The sequence below is a fragment of the Coturnix japonica genome, chromosome 25 (genome assembly GCF_001577835.2).
Source record: "Coturnix japonica isolate 7356 chromosome 25, Coturnix japonica 2.1, whole genome shotgun sequence".
NCBI classification, from domain to species: domain Eukaryota; kingdom Metazoa; phylum Chordata; class Aves; order Galliformes; family Phasianidae; genus Coturnix; species Coturnix japonica.
In genome coordinates, this window is record NC_029540.1 from 541,580 (window position 1) to 565,333 (window position 23,754).

General features: G+C 50.3%; 1 long non-coding RNA gene across 2 annotated transcripts; it reads left to right on the forward strand.

Annotated features, from left to right (window-relative positions):
- The first annotated feature begins 1,767 nt into the window (after nt 1-1,767).
- LOC107324440 lies at nt 1,768-21,880 on the forward strand. 2 transcript variants are annotated; one of them, XR_001559482.2, is made up of 6 exons: nt 1,768-1,782; nt 5,725-6,063; nt 12,708-12,757; nt 16,305-16,404; nt 16,717-16,929; nt 21,532-21,880. It is a non-coding gene; the product is annotated as an uncharacterized LOC107324440 (long non-coding RNA). The 2 variants fall into 2 exon arrangements; XR_004309634.1 differs by lacking the exon at nt 1,768-1,782 and adding an exon at nt 4,455-4,469 and having other exon boundaries at nt 4,500-6,063.
- Nucleotides 21,881-23,754: the final 1,874 nt, after the last annotated feature.

Consider the following 23,754-nt stretch of genomic DNA (forward strand, 5'->3'; position numbering starts at 1 on the left):
AGGGGAACGCTGGCAATGCCACCCTCTCACCCCATATCCCCCCCATATACCCCCAACACCCGGAGGAGAATAATAAGAAGCCCTAAACCACCCCAAAACCAGAACGGCGGTGCTTAGAAATCCGAGTGTAACTCGCAAAACAACGAGGGGGAACTCGAATGAGACGGGAAATCTCTGCTTTATTGAGTCCTTCGAATAAAATGGAATACAAGAAAGCGACGGTTCCCTCGAAATAACTCAGCAAGGAGATCGGGAGCGGCCCCGAGGGGTCCCCAGGTGCCCCCCCACCCCCCAGGTTTTAAACCCGAATCGGTTTTGCTTGTTCAGCGCCCCGCTCAAAAACGCTCTCGATATCTCGCAGCTCTCCGTGCTTGGGGTGATAGGTTGCCATATTTGCATATATGGTAATGAGCTTCTAATTGCCAGGCTTGCTGCGCTTTGCTGATCGATTTCTCGCAATACAGAGGTTCGGGATGCTTTGAAATCTCTCAGCTCCCCTCCCCCTCGCAGCCCCCCCCCCCCCCCTCCCCCCCTTCTCCTCCGGCCTCCTCCCTCGCTCTGGATCTTGTCTCCGCATTTGCATCTCAACTTTTTAAAATATAACACGTATACTTTACGTATAGGCTACGTGGATGCTCCTCGACCGCTCCTATATATCCTTACGCCGGGCTCGGCCCCCCTCTCCTCCAACGTCGGCTCCGGCCGTGGGGGCAGAAGCGAAGATCCTCGTCCGCTCCGGGGGATGCAGAGGTGGGGAGAGGCGGGTCGGGCCGGGTTGAGGGAGGCAGGGGGTGAAGGGGTGCGTGGATACAAGGGAGGGATGCGGAGATACAGGGATGAGGGGATACACGGGAGGGATGAAGGGATACGGGACAGGAATTCAGTGATACGGGGATGTAAGGGATGCAGGGATGCGGGGATGCAGGAATGCAGGGAGGCAGGATAGGGATTCAGTGATATGGGGATGCAGGGATACAAGGGAGAGATGTGGGGATACTGGGGTGCGTGGAGGCAGGGATGCATGAGAGGGATGCAAGGATGCAGGACAGGGATTCAGTGATACAGGGATGTGAGGATGCAGGGCTATAGGGATGCAGGAATACAGGTCAGGGGTGCAGGGATGCAGGGATAGTGGGGTTCTGGGCTACTGGGATACAGGGATACAGGTTCAGGGATGAAGGGATACAGGGATACAGGTCCAGGGATACAGGGATAGTGGGGTTCTGGGCTACTGGGATATATGGATACAGGTCCAGGAATGAAGGGATACAGGGATACTGGGATACAGGACAGGGATGCAGGGATAGAGGGCAATGATGCAGGGAAGGGATGCAGGATAGGAATGAAAGGAAGAGACAGAGGGTAAGGATGAAGACGGGAATGCAAGATAGTACAGGCAAGCAGGTGAGCAGTGTAGGCAGGGTAATGCAGGCAGAGTTATAGGGCAACTCATGCAGCATCCGCAGCCCCAGCGCTGCCTCTGCCCCACGTCCCACGTCACACGTGAGGCCCCGTGGAGGCAGAAGCCGGGGGAAGCCCTTGGGAAAGGGATGGGGGGGTGGGGAAGGGGGGTGTCCCTTCCCTGTGTCCCGCTCTCCTCGCTGCCCCCCAGAGTCGTTGAGGGAGGGGCCCCCTCGGAGCCCCCCGTGGTGCGTGTGTGCACGGAGCTCACCCGGCCTCGGAGCCGGACAAACAATGTGAGACTCGGAGGAACAAAAGCCTCGAGGCTTGGGTTGCTGAACACGTCTGAGGCCAGACGAGCCGCTCAATTTATTGGACTTGGTGAGAAAATAATAATAATAATAAAATTAAAAAAAAAAAAAAAAATAGGGGGAAAGGAGGGGGAGGGGGGGGGAGGGGGGGGGAGGGGGGGGGGCGGAGGAATCCGTCTCTCAAAGCGTCTTTATTAGGGACCGAGGGCAGCGGCTGAGGCTGAGGATGAACCGGGAGAGGGGGAGTGGAGGGGGGGGTCCTGCTCCTGCCTTCCTCCTGCAAGGGACTGGGGGGCTTAGGGTGGGTTCTCCTTGAGCCCCCCCCCCCCCCAACCTCCTGCAGTGGGAAAGCTGAGCTGAGAAAGTTTGAGAAGGGCCGGGCACGGACCGAGATCCACTTCGCCCTTTGCCGTGACCCCCCTCCGCGCTCGGATCCCCAACATTTCGGGGCTTGGATGAAGGTCTGAGGTCTCCTCCTCACCCTCCCTCTCCAAGGAAGGGGAGGCCCGTGCAAGGCTGTGCAAAATCCGGCAGTTCCAGGTGCTTTCATTCGCCTCCTATCTCGCCCCACTCGTGTACAAACCCATTGCGACCTTGCGGGGTAGAGATGCTGCTGGGGGGGCTCCGTGCTCTCCCGAGCCCCCCAGCAAGAGAGGGGGGGGATCTGAGATAAGAGGGTCGCGTCCCCCCACCCCCAATCGGTGTGGTCCCTCTTCGATCCATGCGATCCCCATCTCCCCTCCATAGGGCAGCACATCTGGCCAGATGTGAGCGGCCCGGCACCGGCTTTTCCAGCCAGGAGCGAAGAGCTTTTTCTTTTTCCTTTTTTATTTTTCCCCCTCTCCTTTTATTTCCTATTTTATCTTAGAAATAACGCATCCCCGCGGCTTGTCCTTAATTCTCCTCTCAGGTTTGGGGAGATTGAGCTCGAGTTATTTAGGGGGGGGCAAGGAAAAAGAGCAGCGGGGCGGCATCTCGGCATCTCTTGGGAGCCCCAAATCGAGCCTTTCTATTTTCATTTCTTTTTCTTTTCCTGCAATGATTCGTACCAATTTTAAAGCCGGCCGTTCTTCTAATCGTCCCTATAAGCGTGCGATCCCCCAGCCTCGGTCTGTGCGGCTGCTCATTGTATTTTGTTTGCATTTTTTTTGTCTGGCTTCAGTTTGCGTAAGCGACTTTGTCGGAAAGCAGCAAACCATGGAGCAGGGGGGGTTTTTCATTTGCTAATGAAACCCAAAACACACCCGGGCGTCTCTTGCTCGTGTCCCCCTTGCCCCGGGACGTCTTTGGGATGGCAGAAATGCGCCGTCATTGGGAGAGCTGAAGTTTGAACGCGATGCTTAAGAGCGGTCGGATCGCGGTTCCTTCTTCGGGAGGTTTTAGGTATAGATGAGAAGAGAAAGGCTTAAAATTATAGATTTTTATTATTTTATATTATTATTAATATTACGTCGATTTATTTATCTTTTTAAGGGGGGGAAATTGCGGTTATATCTGAAAAAAATCCTCCTGGCCGCCGGAGGGAATGGGGTGAGCGGAGCCGCTGCCTTAACGCCTCCCGACCCCCCCTATAACCCCACGTAACCCCCCCATTAGCCTCCCTTAGCCCCTCTCCTTGCTGTCCCTATAGGACACTGCCCTCGGTTGAGGTTTTGACCCCCGAGAAGGACTGGAAGTGAAGATTTGGGGGGAAAAAGGGGGCAATTGGGGTTCGGGAAAGCAAAGAGAGGAGGTGGGTGGAGGTAATGCTGCGGGCCCGGAGCCGGTCGAGGGTTCCCTACCTCTCCTTGGCTCCCCAGGACCTTATTTCCCCATTAGCTTCATTCCACCTGCCCCCGGCCTCGGTTGTAATGCTCTTATCGGAGCGAGGGCAGCAATTCCAGTATCTCTAATGGGGGGAAACTGGAAGAAGGGGTCCTGGTGGGGAAGGGGGGGTGGTGAGGACACGGCCCTGATGGCTGTAATGCAAGAGGTGGCCATCCTGGACACCGAAACCTGCAGCCCCGAACCCGTGTAATAATAATAATAATAATAATAATAATAATAATAATAATAATAATAATAATAATAATAATAACAATAATAATAATAATATCAAGGTAAAGAGGAATTTTATGAGAACAGGAAAAAAATATATATATCCAAACAGGCCATTTTTATTTGTTGTTATTTGAGGATAAATCGCCTCTTTCATTTTGATGCCATCTCTTGCGATAAGAGGGAGAAATAAAAGGGGAATTAATAGAGAACCTGAAGGGTCAGAACAACGGCAAGAAAAGCAACGTCTGAGCTCCTAAGGGGGTGTACACAAAGCGGGGGTTGTGGGGCTGAGCCCTATAGCCGGGCAATGGGGTTGGGAACGATATTGACCGAAGCCGGTTGGTGGCAACGGGAGATGGTGGAGATGGGCGGTGGTCGCATTGCGAGGTGCTGGAGGCTGGGGGGGGGGACACAAGGATGGAGAGAGGGGGGGACACAAGGATTGAGGGAGGGGGGGACACAAGGATGGAGAGAGGAGGGGACACACAAGGATGGGGGTGAGGGGTGGGCGGCGGTGCGTGAGAGCGGCCCCTCCCCTCCCATTGATAAAGATAGGCGCTGCAGTGGGGAGGAGCTTGAATGGGTGATGTCAGGAAGGGTAAAACCAATGAGAGACCGAATTGAGGGTCGGGAGTGGAAAAGCATGAATGAAAAGTGCCGCGCGTTGATCCCCCCCGGAGCAGAGGATGCGGGCAGAGCAGGTAGGTGCCGGTACCGGTACCGGTGCCCCTATCTGAAGGCTCGGAGGTGCCGGTGCCCCTATCTGCAATCTCGGAGGTGCCCATGCCCATCTTCAGGCTCGTAGATTGCCCCCCATTTGCAGGCTCTGAGGTTCGGAGCTCGTTGCTCCGAGCCCCCCCCTGCAATGTGGATCTTGTCCGGCCGCTCCGTGTAAAGAAAGCTGCAGGTGGAGAAGGACAAGAGGAGACCCACGAGGACTGCAGGTGAAGGAAGGAGAGAGGGATGCGGGATGCTGGGGGTGGGATGGTGGTCGTCCCCCCCTCTACCCACCCCTAACCATCACAATCCCTTTTTTACCTACGGAGGATGGAGGCTGGTTAGCCGGGGAGGATGGAGGTATTGCGGAGAGGGAGCTCCTTTGGTGGTGGGAGGAAGGGTGAGGCCCTTAAGGGCATCCCCGAGCGGGATGCGGTTACCTCTAAAGGAAAAGAGAACGCGAGGAAAACGGAAGGTGGAAAGAGAGAGACAGAGAGAAAAGGGCTGCGGCTCCAGAGAACGAAGAAAGGGCAGAGGGAGGCCGGGCCCGTGGGGAAGGAGAGGGGCTGAGGGTCTCCCCTAAACCCCCAGGAGCAGAGAGTGGGGCCCGGTGCGGTGCCTCGGTGCTGAGCATCGAGCGAGAGTCGCTCCCTTCCCTTCTCTTCTTTACCATCGTCTCCTCCGCGTTCGTTCATCCCGTCCGTTAACCCCCCCCCCTAGATCCAGGGCTGCATTCAAAGCAAGCCAAGTTATTATTTATTTGAAGCTGGAGGTTTTTGGGGTGTTGTTTGGCGTGTGGTTTTTATTTTGCAGTCGTTTTGTTTGGCCGAGCGTTAAATGGATTCGTTGGGTGGGGGAGACGTCCTTTTATGTCTCCTAAATTACCGGTGCGAATTCTATTTGCTTTCATTATCACCGGCTTGGATGCATTATTTTGACAGAGCTCGGGGGTTATTAAAAATAACGCGGCCTTAATCCTCAGCACCTGCAGAACGTCGTTTCGTTTGCAAACGAAACAGATTTAAGCTGGAAAAGGGGCTCGATCCCCCCCCAAACCCAGGCTGTTCCTGCGTGGCTGTCTCGTAATCCTGCTCCAAATGATGTTTCTAAGGGCCCGATTCTGCCCATAAAGCTGCTGCTCTGCTTGGGCTGCAGCCTCAGGGCCCCGCTGTAGCTGCGTGCTGGCATTACGGATCCCACTGCTAATTCTTGCATCTCTGTTTATTCGTTTCCTCCCTCGTTCCCTTTCTAAAAGCCACATGCCTGGAAGCCCCTGGAGAAGAGGAGGTTGCCCCTTTTGCTGCTAGTGCTGTAGACTTCAGGGGTTGGTTGTTATCTTTGGTTATCTAGCTGTATGAGTGTTGTCGATTCTTCATAAAGCTAGATAACCGAAAGTAAAAATAACCCCATTACACGCCTGAGGAGGATGTGGAGAAGAAAGGAAATCCAGCCAGAGGAAGAGGAGGAAAACAAAAAGAGAAATGAAAGAGAAAGAAAGGAAGAAGATCAAGGAAACAAGAGGCAGAAAAAATGAAGAACCGAGAAGAGGGGAAAAAAAAAAGGCAACTTTTTGAGACTGGAATTAAAAACCGAGGTAGGATTTAATTCTTTCTTCATTTCAAGACCTGATTTGTCCCCTTTTAAGAACGTGTTTTCTGGTTCTGCCTTGAACCCAATGAGGATGGTGCCGTTCTTTCCTCGGCTGCTGACCGTAATTGAATTAACAAAGTAAAACGTCCCATCAGATTGTGAATTAGTGAAGCACAGGACCCAGACTGCAGATCGAGGATGAACTCTCATTGCATAACTGCTCCTATAGCATCACAGAACCCATAAATCAATAGAGATTACCGCGCTGGATTATCTGTTTAATAAAGCAGCCACCGAGCACTGTTTATTAATGGTTGTTTTGCAAATATGAACACTGGATTCTCTTCCTTTTATTCCACCACCCCCCTCTCCACTGTTTCCAATCTATTTAGCTTCATTCCCTGACAGAGATAACTTGGTATCCAGATTAGAAAGAGCGATGCAGTGATTTGGAAAATGGTTTCTTGCGGCTCTCTTTGTGTTATTTTTTTTCCCCCTCTTCCCTCTTTTTGTACCTCTATCCAAAAGCTCCCCTTTCTTCTTTCAACCCTCTGCCTACGAACGTTTCTTTGATCCAAGATTGGGGATTTATTAACAAGAATATCTATTTAATTTGCCTTCGAAGCGGAGCGAAATGAACGGGGGGGGGGGGGGAACTTGATTTTTTTTTTTTCCCCCCATTCTTTATCCTCTCCGAATGCCAATTCACACCAATCCTCGCTCCCTTCACTCTGTTATCTCTTATGAAATCCAGGTTTTCTACCTGCTTTGCTTTAGAAGAGGACTGGGGGGGGGTCAGAGATGTGCACAGGGTGCTCCCTACCCATTACTATGGCCAGGTTGCCCAACCTGGCAGCCCATTTGTTCAATGTCTTGATGCTGCTTTGAAGAACACAAAGCTCTTTGAGTGAGTTAGGATATATGTATATATATATATTACATATGATCTCATAATGGTGATTCCAAGGTTGGGGGTGGGGGGGAAAAGCTCCTAATAAAGTACATAAGCGATAGCGGCCAAACTGATTTTGGAAAGGGAGTATTTCAAGCTTTGCACCTTGGGAGAGGTATAGAAAAAGAGCTGGATTTTGACCCGTGCTGGACCCGTTCGTTTTGCTCTTGTGCTCATCAGGATATTAGTATTATTATTAATTGATTTTTACTTTATTCATCCCGATCTTTTATTTCTTCAAAAGGGAAGAGGGAGCTCGGAAGAAACTGTCCCTGGGACCTTGTGTAGGGGAAGGCTGTAGTTTGGGATGCAGTGTGAGAGATGAGTCATGCTCCTATGATGACTTTAGTTTAATAAACAAGACCATTTTCACCTCTTCATCCACAGCCCCATAATTCAGACTCACTCGATGTACGTGCCACCTCCCTGAGCCCATTTCCTTGGGGATAACCCCCCTTGATCACCTCTTCTATATGTGCTCTGGTGTTGCTCTTGTTCTGCAGCCTGGTGCTGGGGCAGAGGGATGTTTCTATGTGCTCTCATTATATCCCCTGCTGCTTCTCCAGGCTGGTGGCACATCCCAGGCCAGGGACACAGGGCAGAGAGTGGAAGGATGGAGAGCATTGAGCCCATGGAGGGTTCCTATGGGGCTTGTCCTGTGTCTGAGTATGGGATGGAGTTGGCCACCTGGCTTTGGTGGCCTTGTGAGGTCCCTGGTGCCACCAGTAGATATTTGGGTACAGGTAGATATTGGGCACAACTGTGTGTCCCCATGCAAGTGGCTCACTGGGTACAACACAGTGGGTGAGGTGCTTTTATTGCTGGGGAGCAGCCACGTGCCACCCTCCATTGGACAGTGTATTGGGTCCAGGGGGGCATTGGGGGTGGGAGGGAGGAAGGACGACGCCAATCAGGGGCCTGGAGCAGAGTGCCATCATCTTTTGGTTATCCCAGGTGACCAATCCTGGTGGGCACAAGGCTGAGTCGGTGCTGCCATAGGCTGTAGTGTGCGATGCTGTCACCTGCTCAGCTCTAACAAAGGCACGGGTAGAGATGGGGCTGGTGACCTGGGATGAGGGCAAAGCTCTGTGGGGAATATGGTGACCTATGGGGCAGGGGATGCTTAGTGTCTGACCCATTCCTTGCTCACCTCATCCTTGTAACTTCTTTACAGGCTTATGTCATTGTAGTAGATGAACATGAGCATGGCCATCCCCAGGCCTTTGGGGGCTGAAATCCTGCAGTCAGCTGTTCTCTACCCTTATTTCTTTCCTCCTCTCCCCACTTTGCTCCTGGAGTGTGCTGGCAATAGGAGCCCTGTGTGTTGGCATGACGTTGATCTAAATTGCAGCTTATGTGTGGCTGTTTAAGCTTGCTTGGACACTGTGATTTGAGTGGTTAACACTCAGCACTGTCTGCTCGTCTCTCCCTTGTGTCTACCTAAGTGTTGGAGACGTTAATGGGAGATATGCTTGCATGTTCTGTACTGAGAGATCAGCCCTCCGTGTCCTTTTTCATGCTTGAAGCAGCTTGGTGGGAGCAAAGAAAGGATTAAAGGGGATGCTAATTAATCAATGGGTCAATGAGTGATTGAGAAGAACTGGCTTAAACAAATCTAACTATTGACAAGCGCTGGTTTCAATTCAGTGCATCATTTTCACCTTGAAATATCCTAGGAATGAACCTGAGGTTGACTTGGTTTTGCTTTAAACAAGTGGATGAAGCCTTCCGAGGTCTTCAGCCCTCATCATCCCCATTGTGACCCATTGGGTCCCTCACATTATGGGCCAGGGAGGTGGAGAATAGCGCAGTCACAAAGAAACCATATGTGTGTGCCCATCTAAATGCAGGAATATCTATGTTTCAAACCCCAAGTGATTGCAGCGGGGTTGCAGTGCTGATGGATGGATTCTGGTGATGCTCACAAGGGAGCAGTGGGGTTTTGGGGTCTGTACCTCACCCTGTTCCCAAGGCAATGCTTGGGAATGTCGGGTCTGTGTGGGTTTGCTCCTCATTGTCCTGGGGCTGTGTCTTTGTGCTGGGAGCAGCCGTTCCTCTCCAAATAATCAGGACTCCCAAGCCCTGAGGGCTTCCAATGGTGTGATTTTCACACTGGGATTATGACAAAGCGTCTGAGTGGGCGCACTGAGTTCCTGGAGGAACCAAATCGGGCCCTTGTTGAGGTTTTGGCAGTGGGAACAGCATCCTAAGGCTGTGTTCTACATAAACTATCCCCGAGCTCTGCCCCCATTGCAGATCTGGGACTTTGCAGTGCTCTGCAATGGGTCTTGCCATGCCCTGCATTAGCACTGGGATGCCCAGTGCTACTTTCCCCCTTACAGCACAAAAAAAGAAAGCAATGAGGGTCTTTCTCCAATCCTACCCCTTCAGCAAACCAACGTGGCACATGGCATCCACCAAATGGGAGTCGACGGGTGCCCTGGGGGGACAGCTGACAGTATTTCCCTCGGCGTCTGCAGCAGGGAGGAAAATGCTGAGCTAGGCACTGGTGGAGCTGGGTTGGTCTCTGTGATGCTCTGAGGGTGATTGGATGTGAAAGCAGAGCCGCTGGCGGCTTCCCTTGCTCCCCATTTACCCCATGTTGGAGGAGGTTTGGCTGGCTTGGGACAATGTGACAGCACTGCCATTAAGATAGGGGACCTTAATAGTCCTAAAGCCACGTTCTGGTTGCCCTGCAGGGTTTTTAGGGATGGAGATAGCAAAGTGTGCGTGCCAGCTCTGCTCTCTGCTTTCTCTAGAATGCAATGAAAAGGGGATGGCTGCTGGCCGGGGGGGTTCAAGAGCAGGCAAGCGTTTGCAAAGTGGTGCTGTCATGCTGGGTTTGGTAGGAAGATGATGGGGAAATGTGTTGAGAGCTGAATCACGGAGCAGATCGCTGAGGTCTGTGAGGGTGGGAGCAGCTCCTGGCTGAATGTGCTCCGATCAGCGGTCTCGTGCTGGTGTGACATGAGGATTTGCCCTGCTGCTGCTGAGAGCCAGTGCTCGTGGATACGATGCTGAGCTGTGTAATCCTTAAGCTGTGGCTCTGACAGCTCTAGGAGGTGTAAAAATCATTTTAATTCCACTTTCAGGGCTTTTGGTGTCACCAGGGTGGGGGACAAAGGGGGCAATGCCAAGTGTGTGAGCACTCGGTCTCAAATCCCTGCACTGGATCTTGGTAAAAAGTGTGATTAAATAAGTGTTGGGGATGAATGTGTGTGTGTGTGATGTGGGCATCACCCACCTCAAAATTGATTTGTTAGGAAGAAAAAAAATGTGTGTATATATATATATATATATTTGTCCTAGGATCCATTTTGTTCCCTTTGAATGGCACTGTGTGGGTAATGGGGAGGAGATGAGGGACAGCAGGACTGTGATTCCCTTTTGGAGGCACTGAGTCCTCCTTGGGAAGGAGGAAGAGCTTCCCTTGAGGTGTTAGCTTTGTTCCAGCCCTTCCTTCTGCTCTACCTTTCAAAGTCGGAGGGATGGAAGAGCCCCATACCCTACAATTAAAGCTGGCGGGTTCTGTGTGGGTTCCTCAGCATCAAGCTGGTTTTGTACCCTCCTGAGCCCCAAACCCACTATGGGCTGGGCTGTCTTCATCTCCCATGAATGAGCTGCAGGGGGAAAAATAAAATGGAAGGGAATTGTGTCTTTGGATGACCTGGCTGTGCTCTTTGGAGACGCATGTGGAGCTGATGGGAAAGGTGTGGGGAATTGGGAATGTAACTGTGGCTGATGAAGGGTATCGGGGATAGAGTTTGCTTGAAAGCTTGAGTTGGTGACATGAGAAGCTATTGGGGTCCAGGGGCTCCTGGAGCTGCAGAGGTTCAATGGGCCGCTGATGGCTGCGGGTTCGGCACAGACCCGTCTTCAGTGGGAGTTTGCTTCCTTCCTCTGCTTTGCTTTAGCTCTGAACAACCAAAGCCCAGAGAAACCCGTTCCCTATTAAAACATACATTTATATCTATAATATATATAATGATGTTTTATCTCAAGGCCATTCCATTCCAGAGGAGCCGGGTGCTTTCTGGAGCACGCACCGCTCACGGCTGCAGAACCCACGGCTGCAAGGCTCTCTGCTTTGCGGGTTGCCATGGAAAACCGGGATTATTCAGCTTGTGCATGGGCAGAGGGGGCCAGCACCATCGTTTTGAACGTGCACCGTGTTGGCCCTGGTGGGAGCCTCGGCATCCTCCGTGCTCTCCTCCCGCAGCCCCAGCCCCTTGCCTGGGCTCTTATCTCCAATAATCCTCCCATAAGAGGGCTTTCTGCTTGTTATGACACCCAGTGAAAGCGTGGGAGAAAGATCCTTTCTTCACCCTTGTCCTCCGCAGCCAGCCACTAGCCTGAATGGGAGGCTTTTTTGTGTCCCTGTGTGCCTGACTAATTGAGCTGAAGGACTTGCGTCTGGAAGGGCTTGAAAGGGACTTTTGTTGCTGCTGCAGAGTTTGTGGAAGGCGAATGAGCACTGCTTTCTTAAGGGATGCAGGTCCTGGGCAAATTTGACTCTCGAGTGCTCACGCCTCTGAGGTCTTTGGGAAAATTAGGGGAAAAAGGAGGAAAAAAAAAGAAAAGGGTGGTGGGTTTGCTTGCTTGCTTTCTTTCTTTATATTTTTTTTTGCTTCTTGCTGAAAAATGGAGTCTGGCCCCCAAATGCTTCGTGAGCCGGCTTTAAAATAGGGCTGAGAAAACACTAAGATGAGAAAAATCATGGTTTAAAAATAACTATGCTGCCTCCTGAGTCCTCAGGGCTGACACTCCAAGCACAAATCCCCCCTCCGTGACCTCAAGAGGAATTGAGGTTCTACAACCCAATTGCATTTCCCGGCTGCGTTCTGCCCTGAAATACTGTGAGCTGATGGGCATGGAGTGCCCCCATTGCTGCCCACACCCCGCTCTGTTTGCTGCTGCAAAATCCCCTTTTTGCCTTTACTGGGATGGTAGGGATTCAGTTCTTGATACAAGTGCTTTCCTTAGGGCATGAGGTTTGTCCTATGAGCGTTGTCCGTGCATGATGGGATGCAGGACATCACTCTGTGCATGGTGCTTCCAATGTGATTTTGTTCGTTTCTCATGACATCCTCATCCAGGATGGGGAAAACTGGACATGTACAACAGAAATGACAGCAATAGCTATTGGTGTAACTGGGGGAGGATGCTCGGCCTCCTGTTCTCAACCCAGCCACATCTTCGTCTTTTTCCTTCTCTTTGTCATTCTTCCTTTCTTACCCTTCTCCTCCCCATTCATATCATTCCCCCAAGCTGCCAGGCTGCTCTCCTATAAACATGGATAAAGGTTTTCAGTTTGTTTAGTGGGTTTCTTGCACAAAGCAGCTGATTTCCAATGGGGTGGGATGGAGGCTGTGTGTGTTGGTGTTTCCATGCCTCCAAAAGCTCTGCTTTGTGCCTTGGAGCAGCCAAAATGATCTCCTTGGGGCCAAAGAAGTGATAATAAAAGGAGCAAAGCAGGGTGAGGCAAATGGGGATGGCTTCTAAGGGGTCGGATGGGATAGGGAAGGAGGAGAAAGGAAAAGCAAAGGGAATAAACAAGAGTTCCTTTAATATTAATAATGGTGAAAATGGTTAATAATGGTTAATAAGGCTTTTTTTTCACGTGACTCAATGGGGGGAGGTTTGATAAACTCGAGTGATTTCCACACTGTGCTAAAAAGAATGAATTCTCCTTTCAGCCGTCTCCGTTCCTCCTTTGCTGTGGCGCTGAGGATGCCATTGACTCCAGGTATGTGCTAAGTCCTACCCCGTGACCACCCTTCTTAAATGACCATTCACCCACACTCCTAAGGAAGCATCTAAAGCATCTTCCTAAAGAAGTTTGCCTCCTCAGCACCGTGATACGATAATGATGCTGAGTCTCAACCATTAGCAATAAGCAGCTGTTGGGATGTCTGCACCCACCACCGTGTGTGCATTTAATTCATAAAAAATCAATATTGGAAATCATGGTAAGAATGAAAATCCCCCATTTCCAGCTTTCTGGAATCACATCTATACTTGGAAACCGAAAGCAACTGGAGGTGCACTCAGCAGCAGAGCATGGCTGGTAGATTCCCAGCTAGAGGACAGCGGGTAAATACAGAAACCCACACAGTAGTTTTGTTCTTATTCCTCCCCCATCCTTGTTTTGGTTCCGAGGGGTTCATTAATCTATTTCTTTACATTTTGACACTTGAGGCTTGGAGAAATGCTCAACGTTTTAGCTTGCAAAGCAGCCTGGGATCAGGTGAAAGACATAAAGAGAGAGCGCATTCCAATGCATAGAAACACGATATTATTAATGCTAATCAATAAAAGCCTAACCCTTATTAATGACTTAGCCATATGCTGGACATGCATCTTGGCCCCCCTGCAGCATGCATGGGGCTCTACCCTGGGGTTTTTGCTTCAAGCCCAGCGTGGCCTTTGGTGCACTTGGAGCATCCCAGGCGCATTGCAGCACTGCTGCATCACGGCCACTTTCCCATGCACTCCATCCCTCCCGGGTGATAACACCATAAGAAACAGTGTCACTAATATTTCCTTTATTTACTGCTTTATTCCCCCGATATCAAAATAAAAGGGGGGGAGGGGGGAGTATAAAGCTGGGATTTGCAATGTATTCTTTTTTTATGCTATGGACGATGGCTCTGCACCCTCCTGGATGCAAATGGCCAAAGCTTGGAGGGTGCCATCACCCTTTGCCCATGCACCACAGTGATATCTATTTGATAGCAGCCTGGTAGGGTTTATTTTTCCCCTCCCTTTCCTTTTTTTTTTCCCCTTCTTTTTTCTCCCCTCCCTCCAATTTCAGCCTTTGTCTCATCTCCCACCAGCATCTAACGAAGGGGCAGCCACTCCCACGCCAATGGGGTTTTTGTTGTTCTTGTTTTCCCGGTGCTTTGTTCCCCTTTCCACCCTCCCCATGGCCCTCATCCCTCGCTTATGGGGATCCCAGTAAGGGCACAGATCCCAGTAAGGCTGGGGTGCCTGGGGAGTGATGGAGAAGCACAAAGCGCCAGCGCGATGAGGGCTCTTGTTGTCATGGTTGTGAGCGAAAGAGTTAACCCATTAGCAATTCTGAGCCCTTCTTCCGATAGTTAAACCTGATTTGCATGCATTTGCATAATGAATGTCATTTGCATTCCTGGAGGTTGGCTACTTCTGTGGGAAAAGTCAAAGCGGGATTGCAGGGAGGGCGAAATAAAGGGGGGTGGATGGGGGGGAACCGGGTGGGGGGGCTCAATGAAGAAAGGAGGGAAGATTTCCCCGCGCCCCACGCGCATCCCTGCCCCCTCCGCTGTCCTCGCCCAAACGTTGCATGTCTTTTCCTTTTTTCCCCCCATTTTTTCCCCCCTCCATGCTTTCCTTCCCTAGGATAAAGCCAAGGGCGGATGGGCCGCGTCGAGGCGAGAGCATCCTTCCCGCTTACCCCCCCCCTCCCTTCCCCTCCTTTAATTTCCCCCCCTTCTAATTCCATCTTGGCTCCTGTTCCCTGCACCCTGGTATGCAGGGGGCTGCGGCCTTCTCCCTCCCCTCTCTGTGGGTGCATGCGTGCTGGAACGGTAGCGGAAAGGGAAAAAAAAGGTGCCAGCCACCATTTTAGGCAGCCGACATAAAATGGCCGATGCTCGCTTGTGGTCTCAGCCGCCCCATATCTCTGCCCATGGTCCCATACCCCACAATGGCCCCACACCCCACTCGTGCTCCATGTGCTCACCCTAGCCTTGCTCACCCACCTTTTCCCTCTCCTACCCATGGCGTTCACCCCAGTATCAGCCCTAGATCCTTTCCTTTGGATTCATCTCCCATCACTGCAATGGGGATGAGACCAACGTGAGCATCCGGTCCTTTCTACAGTGTATTTTTGGGTTGGTTGTTGAAATTCGCTTTGTGTCAATGGGGATATTTTGGTTTGCTTTGTGCCAAACGATCTTGCGGCGGCTTCAGCCCGCATTTGTATCACCGTGTATTGCAGAAATACTAACGAAGCAGCTGCTTGATTATTTCTTTCCCCCTTTTTGTTGGACTGAGAATGTTTTGTGGCTGTTTAAAGATTGGGTGTGGGGGAATAATATCAGTGCAAAACACAACCAAGATCATCCTTGCACTGCGTGTGGCCCGCGGGGCTTCGTGCACCAAATAGGAGGTTTGTAAGGACAAAGATGATGGCACTGAGTTCAGATAGGAGCAGGAATATCAACCCGATCTGCTGGGAGCTTTTAGGTTGGTTGATTCTCTTTGGGTGCTCGAGGTATTTATTTTGGGCTGCTTTATCTGCAGTGTCTGTTGCGATTGGATGCTGTCTGCTGATGATCTCGGTGCTCCATAAGGTTGTGTTGGTGCTTCCTAATGTCTCCCCATCTACCTGTTGCCAAGAGAGCAAGAAACCTGGAAGTCTGAATGTGTGGGATGAGCTGAACCCCAAATCTCTCTTTCTTTTTCCCATCGGGTTGGAGCATGAGCTTCATCATCCCGTGCCCATTATTTCAGGGCTGAGAGCTCCATCCCCATGCAGGCACTGATCCCTCGGAGGCAACCCAGCACCTCCATGTGCAAGAATGGGAACTCATTCCCTAACACCCACAAAAATGCATTAAGACTCTTAGCTGCTCAGCTGAGCCGAGGCCTCTCAGCTGATTTCTCACTGCTTGGACTTGTGTGTGTGTGTGGGGGGGGATTTGGTGGATTTTTGTGCCTTTTTCTCACTTTTTATGCTGTTTCGCAGTCATGGAGTGGATGTAGGCTGAGAAATGGGGCTTTAGCATCACTTTCCTGTGTTGCTGAGCCTCCATCCTTGGCTTATTGCTTCCTTTCCGCTGCTTGATCCTCTCTGGTTTCTGTACTATTATCAATGATTTATGGGACTGAAGGGCAAGAGAAAAGGATCTTTCTCCAGCCCCAGTTCCTTCCCCTATTAAACATGCCAAGTAAATTTGGCACTGGGTGCTTAAATCTATGCGTAGCCCATGAATTGCCACGAATGAAGCAAGGTTTATGTGGAGGGGAAATACACAAGGCAAAGCAATATGTAAAAAATAAATCTGTGCTGGCAACCCAGGATAGTACAGAGCAATGGGGTGGGGAAAGCACCCCAATGAGTCAGCTGAAAAAATGGGCTCTTTTGAATGAGGTTTGTAGCATTTGGCTCTGCCTTGTAACTCTATGGCTGGAGGTCCATGGGGATGAGGGATGTTGGGTGAATTCTGTGGCCATAATCACCTGTAGTGCAGCTGGGGGGATACAGGCGCTGACATCCCACTTTCATCCCCTTTTCTTTTTCTCCTCACTAGTGCAGAGAGTGGCTTCCACTGCTGTGATGCTCCACTTGTTTCCTGGCCAGCCAAAAGCAATGCTTGAATCCTGGTGTGGAAGTCCATTCAGAATTGCCTGGTAAGAGCACAGATTTTCATGGCTATCCATAAACCCAAGCTCCGTGGTCTAAATAGACTCCAGCATCTGCCCCATAGGTGCATGGACCACGCTATAGGGAAGGTGGTCTTGCTTCTCACCATTCACTGCCCAGTATGGTTTTGTTCCACAATCTCTTACTATTGTTTTATTCACTCCCAGTCACCCAAACCCACAAGCAGCATCCCTTTGAGGTGCTAATCTGGTGGTAAATCTGGGGAGGAGGGTAAGGAAGGCGTTGCTGTCGCTTGTGGTTTTTAACTTAGATCATGTCTCACTATTGCACGAACCCAGGAGTGGAGGCTGGAGAGGAAAACCACAACCACAGCAGAGCCTGGATGTGGGGAGCTGCTAGCAGGACCCATCTTGGGGACAGTCAATGTGTGTGCCTTCCTCCATCCTCCTCCCAGCAGCTGATGGCCTGGAGCAGCACAGAGCAAGCCTGGCATCGGGCTATAGGGACACCATGAGCACTCTGGGGATGGGACAAAGCTCCATACCACACTGGTGAGACTGGAGGGCAATGGGAAGGGGGGGAGGGCACAGGTGAGGTGCTGGGGCTGCAGATGGGACAGGGCATTTATTAATGTGGTGCAGCTGAAGCGGGTGCTCTGCCAGTGGTCAAGGCTGCTCCACAAACTGAGCATTGTTTCCCAGTAGGTTCAGCACATTTTCCCCACTCCCCCCTCCCTCCCTTTCCCTTTCCTCTCCTCTCGCCTTCGCACAAAGATGTCATTGTGCCGGGAGCTCGGTGATGGCAGCGTTGTTATTGGGTTCAAAAAAAGAAAGAAGGAAGAAAAAAAAAAACAAAAAAACAGAGAGAAAAGAAAGAAGTGGGGAGGGGGGGAACCCAACAAGGTGAAGAGGTTTAAATCAGCTTAGCCCAAATGCCAATTAAAAACCAAAGAGGATTAGGCTTGTGATCAGCAGAATAGACCATCATTGTGCCTGGCTGAGGGTCCCCGCTCTGGGTCTCGCTGTGGTAGTGTAGGGTCCAGCTCTCCAAGTACCAGAGGGTACTTGGAGACCCAAGACCCAGGGTCCAGGGTGTGGGCAGCAAAAGCATTGGGGTTCCTGGTGGGAGCACATATTCTTCCATGTGTTTTTGTTTGTTTGAATTGCATGCAGGCACTCTTGCCTTGGTTTGAGCTCAGCTGAACAAGGAGAGTTCTTGGTGTCTCTGCCAAGGGGAGGTCTTCATTCAATGGGTTTTTGGTTGGGTTGGGAGCCGCTGTCATTGTGCTGTCCTTATAGGAGCATGAAGGCATCATTCTGACCTCTGCTCCTGATGGTGTGAATCATCCTCAGTCCTGGGGGTGATGAAACACCAGGAGCATCACATGAGCTGTCCTGCAGCCAGAGAGTCATTAGAATCTCCTGAGCTGGCAAGAGCTTTGAGATGAAATGCGACCATGAACCTGCTGCACTCCATCCTTGTCGTGTCCCCTCATATCACAAGGCTTCACCCATCTGCTCCATAACCTGCTATTCTGTTTGGTTCAGTGCTCCTGTGCCATCCTCCAGCTTGGAGGAATTGAGCTCTCCAAAGGTGTGAGGTGATGCCCATGAAGAACCCATGGTCCTTGGTGGTACCCTGGGGTAGATGAAGTGGTTGCATGTGCTCTGCCCTGCTCTGAACATCACCCCCAATACACTTCTTGCAGTGCTGAATGGCTGTTCTAGTGAGGGGCATTGCCTTGCAGGATGTGGCTGTAGGATGGGGATTGCTCAGCTTGCTCCCTGTCCTCAATACAGAGCTGGGATGATGCACATCCCTGCTCCTGGGGTTTAGCTGTTTAGCTCCAGCATCTCTGTTGCATGGGCACAGCCTGAGACCCTTCTTTATCAGCCTGATGCTGCCTGGGGTTCTCAGAGACTGAGAGCCCACAGTACCGTGTCCCAAAGGGATCTTTCCCTCTGCTAGGTAAAAGCTCATGGGATAAGCTGTGCTGAGCTGTGTTGCCCAAAGCAATGAACACAAAATGCTCCAGGTCTCGAGCCATAGTGAAGAAATAGGAGGGGAAAAAAGGCCTTTTTTTGTGACTTATTTGCAATGTCCAGATTCTACTAGTATTAACAGACAGGGAGCACAGGCACAGAGTGCAGAGCATGGGCGGTGGGCTCAGGAAGCAGGGATGCAGCTGGTGGGAAGGTAGGGACAGCAAAGGGGCTTTCTCCCCCCATGCACCACCCAAACACAGCTCCCAAGGGTGCTGCATCCCCCTTACCCAGTGATACTGATGGGCACCCAGCGAGCCCAAAGGCTGTGGGATCGGGGAGAGGGGATCCAACCCCATCCCTTTTAGTCGCCGCCGTGTAATTTATGATATGAGAGAGGACCATTGTCTGGGCCCATCCTGTATTTTTTCCGAGGGCTTTGCCTCTCTTCCCAGCCCCCCGCTGTGCTGCCACTACTGTACCGTTGCTATGGGACGAGCTCCCCTCGCCACCGCTATGCGAGTAGAACCAGGGAGGGCTGTTCGCTTTGCCTGGACCCATCTGGAGCCCCGAGCCCCTATGCCGGCATCATTGCAGCCCCTCTGACGTGCCCAGAGCCTGGGAATGGGGCTTTCAACCCTTCCAAGTTCACGGCCACCGGAGGCATTCAGCTGCCGGGGGGGCAGTGGGAGCAGGGCCGTTTGGCTCCATTCTCCCTTCCCCTCCGCCTTTCAGAGGCGCGATGTCCTCGTCGCATACAGATCCCCCATCCCTTTCTCCTCCTGACAAGTGCGCACATAAATAAATTACCCCCACCGGGCGAGTGTGGAACAATCTGTCCCCTAAATTCTATTCATCGCCAGACAGGACCCATTATTCCCCCGATTAAAGCCGCTGGAGTAGCTTGCAAGGGTTACAGTTACTCTGTCAAACTGTAAATAAGACACTAAAAATAAAGGGTGCTGGTGAGAGAGGGAGAGAGAGGGGGGAAAGGGAAGCCAGACTAATGCCTGCTGCTAGGGAAACCGAATGAATCCCTAATGATGCCTGTGTACAAACAGCAAATAATGAAGGAAAAGTGACAAACGGACCTCGGCCGCTCTATGGGATGCAGGAGGTTCTGTGTCACCCCATTCCCATAGGGCCTGCAAAGGGGCACTGGGGATCCAGACCTTGCTTTGCTTATGCAAGGGTGCAGGTCTTGCTGATGTGATGATTTTCAGGGTGTATTAAGCCCAAATAGCTTGGGGGACTTTGTGTCAGCCTGAGTTTGGCTTGGGGAAGCATCCATCAGCTGTGCCCCATGGAACAGAGGGTTTTGGGGTGACCCCAAATGGGCTGAGCTGATACCAAGCACTTTGCTCTGCCCTCTCACCAGTGATGGATTGCAGTGGGGAAGCACCCAGCCTTAGAAAACCTCTTTGGATGCAATCCATTTCCCTTTGCTTGTCAGCTAGAAAAGGTGCAGGCGCTCACTTCCCTTCCTCTTGTACCATAAAGCCCAAGATCAGAGGCCAAAGCCTGCGGGCAATGTGCTCACATGGGGTTTTCCTTAGTTCTAAGAGGGCAAAGATATAAGGGATTTATTTCAGGTCCATCTCAGAGCATCCTCCCACCTCAGTGTGGTGTAAAAACACCTTTTTGTCCACTTTTTGGATGTGAAGCTACATGGCTCCAAGCAGAGCTCCCTCTGCCCTGTTCTTCCTCCTAACCCTAACCCTTACCCTAACCCTACCCCTAACCTTGGTGCTGACCCTATTGGTGATGGAGCCCCAATGGTCGCATAACACTCAAGGCAGTGCTGCTGTTCCCAATGGGATCCCCAAATTCCCCACTCCAGCTGGATAAAGATAGAGAACAATTTGGGAAAACACACTTAGAGCTGATTTTATACTTAGTTTCCATTTATTAATGGAAGGCAGACCCTTGGCATTTGCTCTCCTCATTCCAATGCAGAGTTTTGTGTCTGCCCATCCTTCTCTTTCTTTCCCTTGGATCATCCAAGTGAGTGATATCCCACCTATGGACATGATCTAGATATACCAACTTAGTGCTGCTTAAGAGCTTAAAGGAGCTGAAGTCAACCCCTTCTGTCCTTAAGGACTGGGTGGACCTTCTCTTTGATCTCCTCAATTGCAAATTGGTGATGAAGGTGTTTGCCAGCATAGCATACACACAGATAATATAATAGCCAGGTAGCTTGCATGGCTAAATCATCTTTTTTTTTAACATTTTTTCATTATAGCCTCCTTTTAAAGTCCATTTAAATGCTTCCCTGCAGGCACATATAGGGCTGTTAAGGGCTTCATTTGAATAAATAAGTGCAGAGATACTGGAGGAGCATCCCCACTGCCCCCTGGAAGCCCCCAGCACCAGTAATGGCACCAGAAAGCAAGTGAGCTGGGAAGGAGCTCCATGCTATATATTCCATAAAGTAGAGTAATTAAGTATTGCTAGTTTTGATGACTTCAAACAGAGCGACTCCGGGAAATAAGCCCCTTCTTTATAATTAGTGGGATTTCCTCTGCATCAAATGGGGAGATTGATTCTTTAATCTGCTCACATGCTTTTGATTTGGTCTCTCAGCTGCTTGTACCAACTGCTTCCACTCCCTGCTCTTGCTGATAAAACCTTACAAAGGAGATTTTGGGAAGGCATGACCCAAGCTGAGGTCTGGGATTTTTTTGTTCTGTGTGGCTGTTTTGTGTGTTCTTAAGTTGCTCGAGATGATGGTAATGATGAAGAACAAAACATGCATTAACATCCACCTCAGGTTGGGTGCTGGGTGGTGATTCGTCATTGCTCTACAGTGGGTTGCTCAGTCTTTGCATGCTCCGAGCACCCCTAAAATGGGCACATTGCAAAGCAGGAACTCAGGGATGGGTGTAGGATCACCTTGGTTTGGCCCCTTGCAGGCAGCAATGTCGAGCACAGGTCATGCAATTAGGGAGCGGCGAGCATGTAACTGTGCAATTATGCAAATGGGGACCAAAATCACTGTTTTCAGCAGAAATGCCTGAAGATGAAGGAGGGAGCTCCGTGCAACCTTGATTTAAGCAAAGAGTTCCAGCATGACCCCATGGGGATGGGCAGGGAGAAGGGTGGCACCGGGGCCAGAACAAAGCCTTAATGGTAGCGCCCATATTTACAGCCATATTCTTTCCATTGCAGGTGGAGAACACAAAGCTGGAATCGATGGAAGAAGAAGAAGGAAAGAAAGGAAACCAAAGTCTCCAAACTCAGGAGATCTTTTAATTGCTTACGAATGTCTCCATCTCAAAAATTATCCAATTGATGTTGTCGTGCTTTTTCTTTTTTTTTTCTCTTGACAGCCTGAAATCTAATTACTAGGCAAATTTAATGATAATGAAATGAAGGCACTTTAGCAGAAAGCAACGGGGCCTTGTTAATATTTTCTCTGTCTCTGTCTTGTTCGTATTATTTAAGTCTATTTATTTTCACCACCTTCTTTCTTGCGGTATAAAAGAATTGCCAAAAATAAAACTTGGATTGCTGAAAATGTTTGTGGTGGCTCTTATTATAATGAGGGGGGATTTGAGAGGTGATGAAAGGTGTTGGATAGAAAATCAAGGGAGCCAAACCTAATGGGGTGAGGTAGGCGGAGTGCTGCTGTTAAGGGGATGGATGGATGGATGGATGGATGGATGGATGGATGGATGGATGGATGGATGGATGTGCTATACCTTCCTCCTTGCTTTGCTCTCTGGTTTTACTCTGTGATTTAGAGCATGGTTGTTTTCTTTCAGAGGATGATGTGAAAGGTTGGATTGAGGCTGTGGGTGACACCCCTCAGTCATCCCTATGGGGTCTGTTCTTCCAAAGGACCCTGAGGAAATTGCTTTGGTGGAGGTGGGGAGGTGCAGCCTAATGAAATTTGCTGCTGAAGATTTGGGACCTGAGTTTCGGTGCTTGCACATGATCCACTCACTGATGCATCCAAGGTCTTTGGGTCCCATCCCTGCAGTATTAGCCCAATTAGATACAGTGTCAAGAGGAGGTCAGTAAAACAGGAGGGGGTTAGAGGCTTTGTCCATGGATTTCCAGTTCCAGGACCCCCTCAAGTGCACACAGCAATGACTTTTCCAGTCCTTTTCTGTGCTCCATCACCCATGTTCTGCTCCCCTGTGGTGCAGTTTGAGGTTCAGCTCTGTGCTAAAACAGTGGACTCTGGCACATCCACCAACTTGCACGTTTGCACACGGCCGTGTTTGCCACGCAGAGCTCTTCTAGCAGCATTTATCCTGCCAAAGTGACAGATTTCTATTAGAGAGCCGCAGCACGGCACCATGATTATAATTGTCACTAATTTCTTTCTTTTGCAATCAGGTTTGCACCTTGACACACTGGTATAAAATGAGGCAAGTTTTTCCCCTCCCCTCTCTCCCATGCAATTTCCCAGTGCTGGTAAAGTCTGGATTTCAATGGAGCTCTGCAGAGATGCCCAAAATCTGCTTGGGGTAAGGATGGGGGATGTTGGTGCTTGATCTCACTGCTGGGGCTCCCCCCTATAGCAGAGATGGGGGCACAAAGGAGGGGGGTAGAAAGAGTGGGGCTCATGAGAAGGGCTCCTGTATCACTGTTGGTGTCACCAAGGGGGGAATTGGGAGTTCCTATATATTTAGCTTAACCCTCTTAAGGGGATGCCACAGAGTTTCCCAGGTACAAGGCCCCTCAAAATACCCCAACCAGAAATAAATCCTTAAGACAAAGCAGCGGGGATAGTTCAGCCAGCGTGGCAAATAAAATATGTACAGCATTAAAACAAAATTTGCATTGCAATAATGCTTTATTAAGCACATTAGGAGATTAAACGAATCAACCCATTTGTTCCCATTCGTGTTGCGTCAGAATTTGCATATATATATATATGTGTGTGTATATATATATTTTCCTTCATAGAATCATCCATCTTGCCCTGTTCCCTGAGCTTGTTTGGTGAGGCTTTTTCTCAAGCATCCTTGCAAAGATCTCACCAAAGAAGGTGTGTGTGTGTATAGATGGATGGATGGGTGCATGCGTGTGGACGCGGAGGGGGCTTTTAAATCAAAGCACTTGACTCAGCCGTGTGTTTGTCTGCATGAGTATGCACAGAGGAGGGGTGGGCCGCAGAAGAAAAGATTTGTCTGCTCCCAATTCAGCCCAAATGGTTAATTAAGACAATAGAGGCTATATAACAATTGGGGCCAGTCGGTGAATGGTTGTCTAGACTCTATAGTTCAGCCGCAACTTCTCCGTCGGAATTTTAACTTGGCCAGGCTCATTTCCCCTCCCCTCTTTTCCCCGCCTCTCAGCTCATGTCCGTAAGTTCCCTTTTCTTTCTTTTTTTTCTTCTTCTTCTTTATTTTTTTTTTTTGTCCTTAAACAATCCATCTT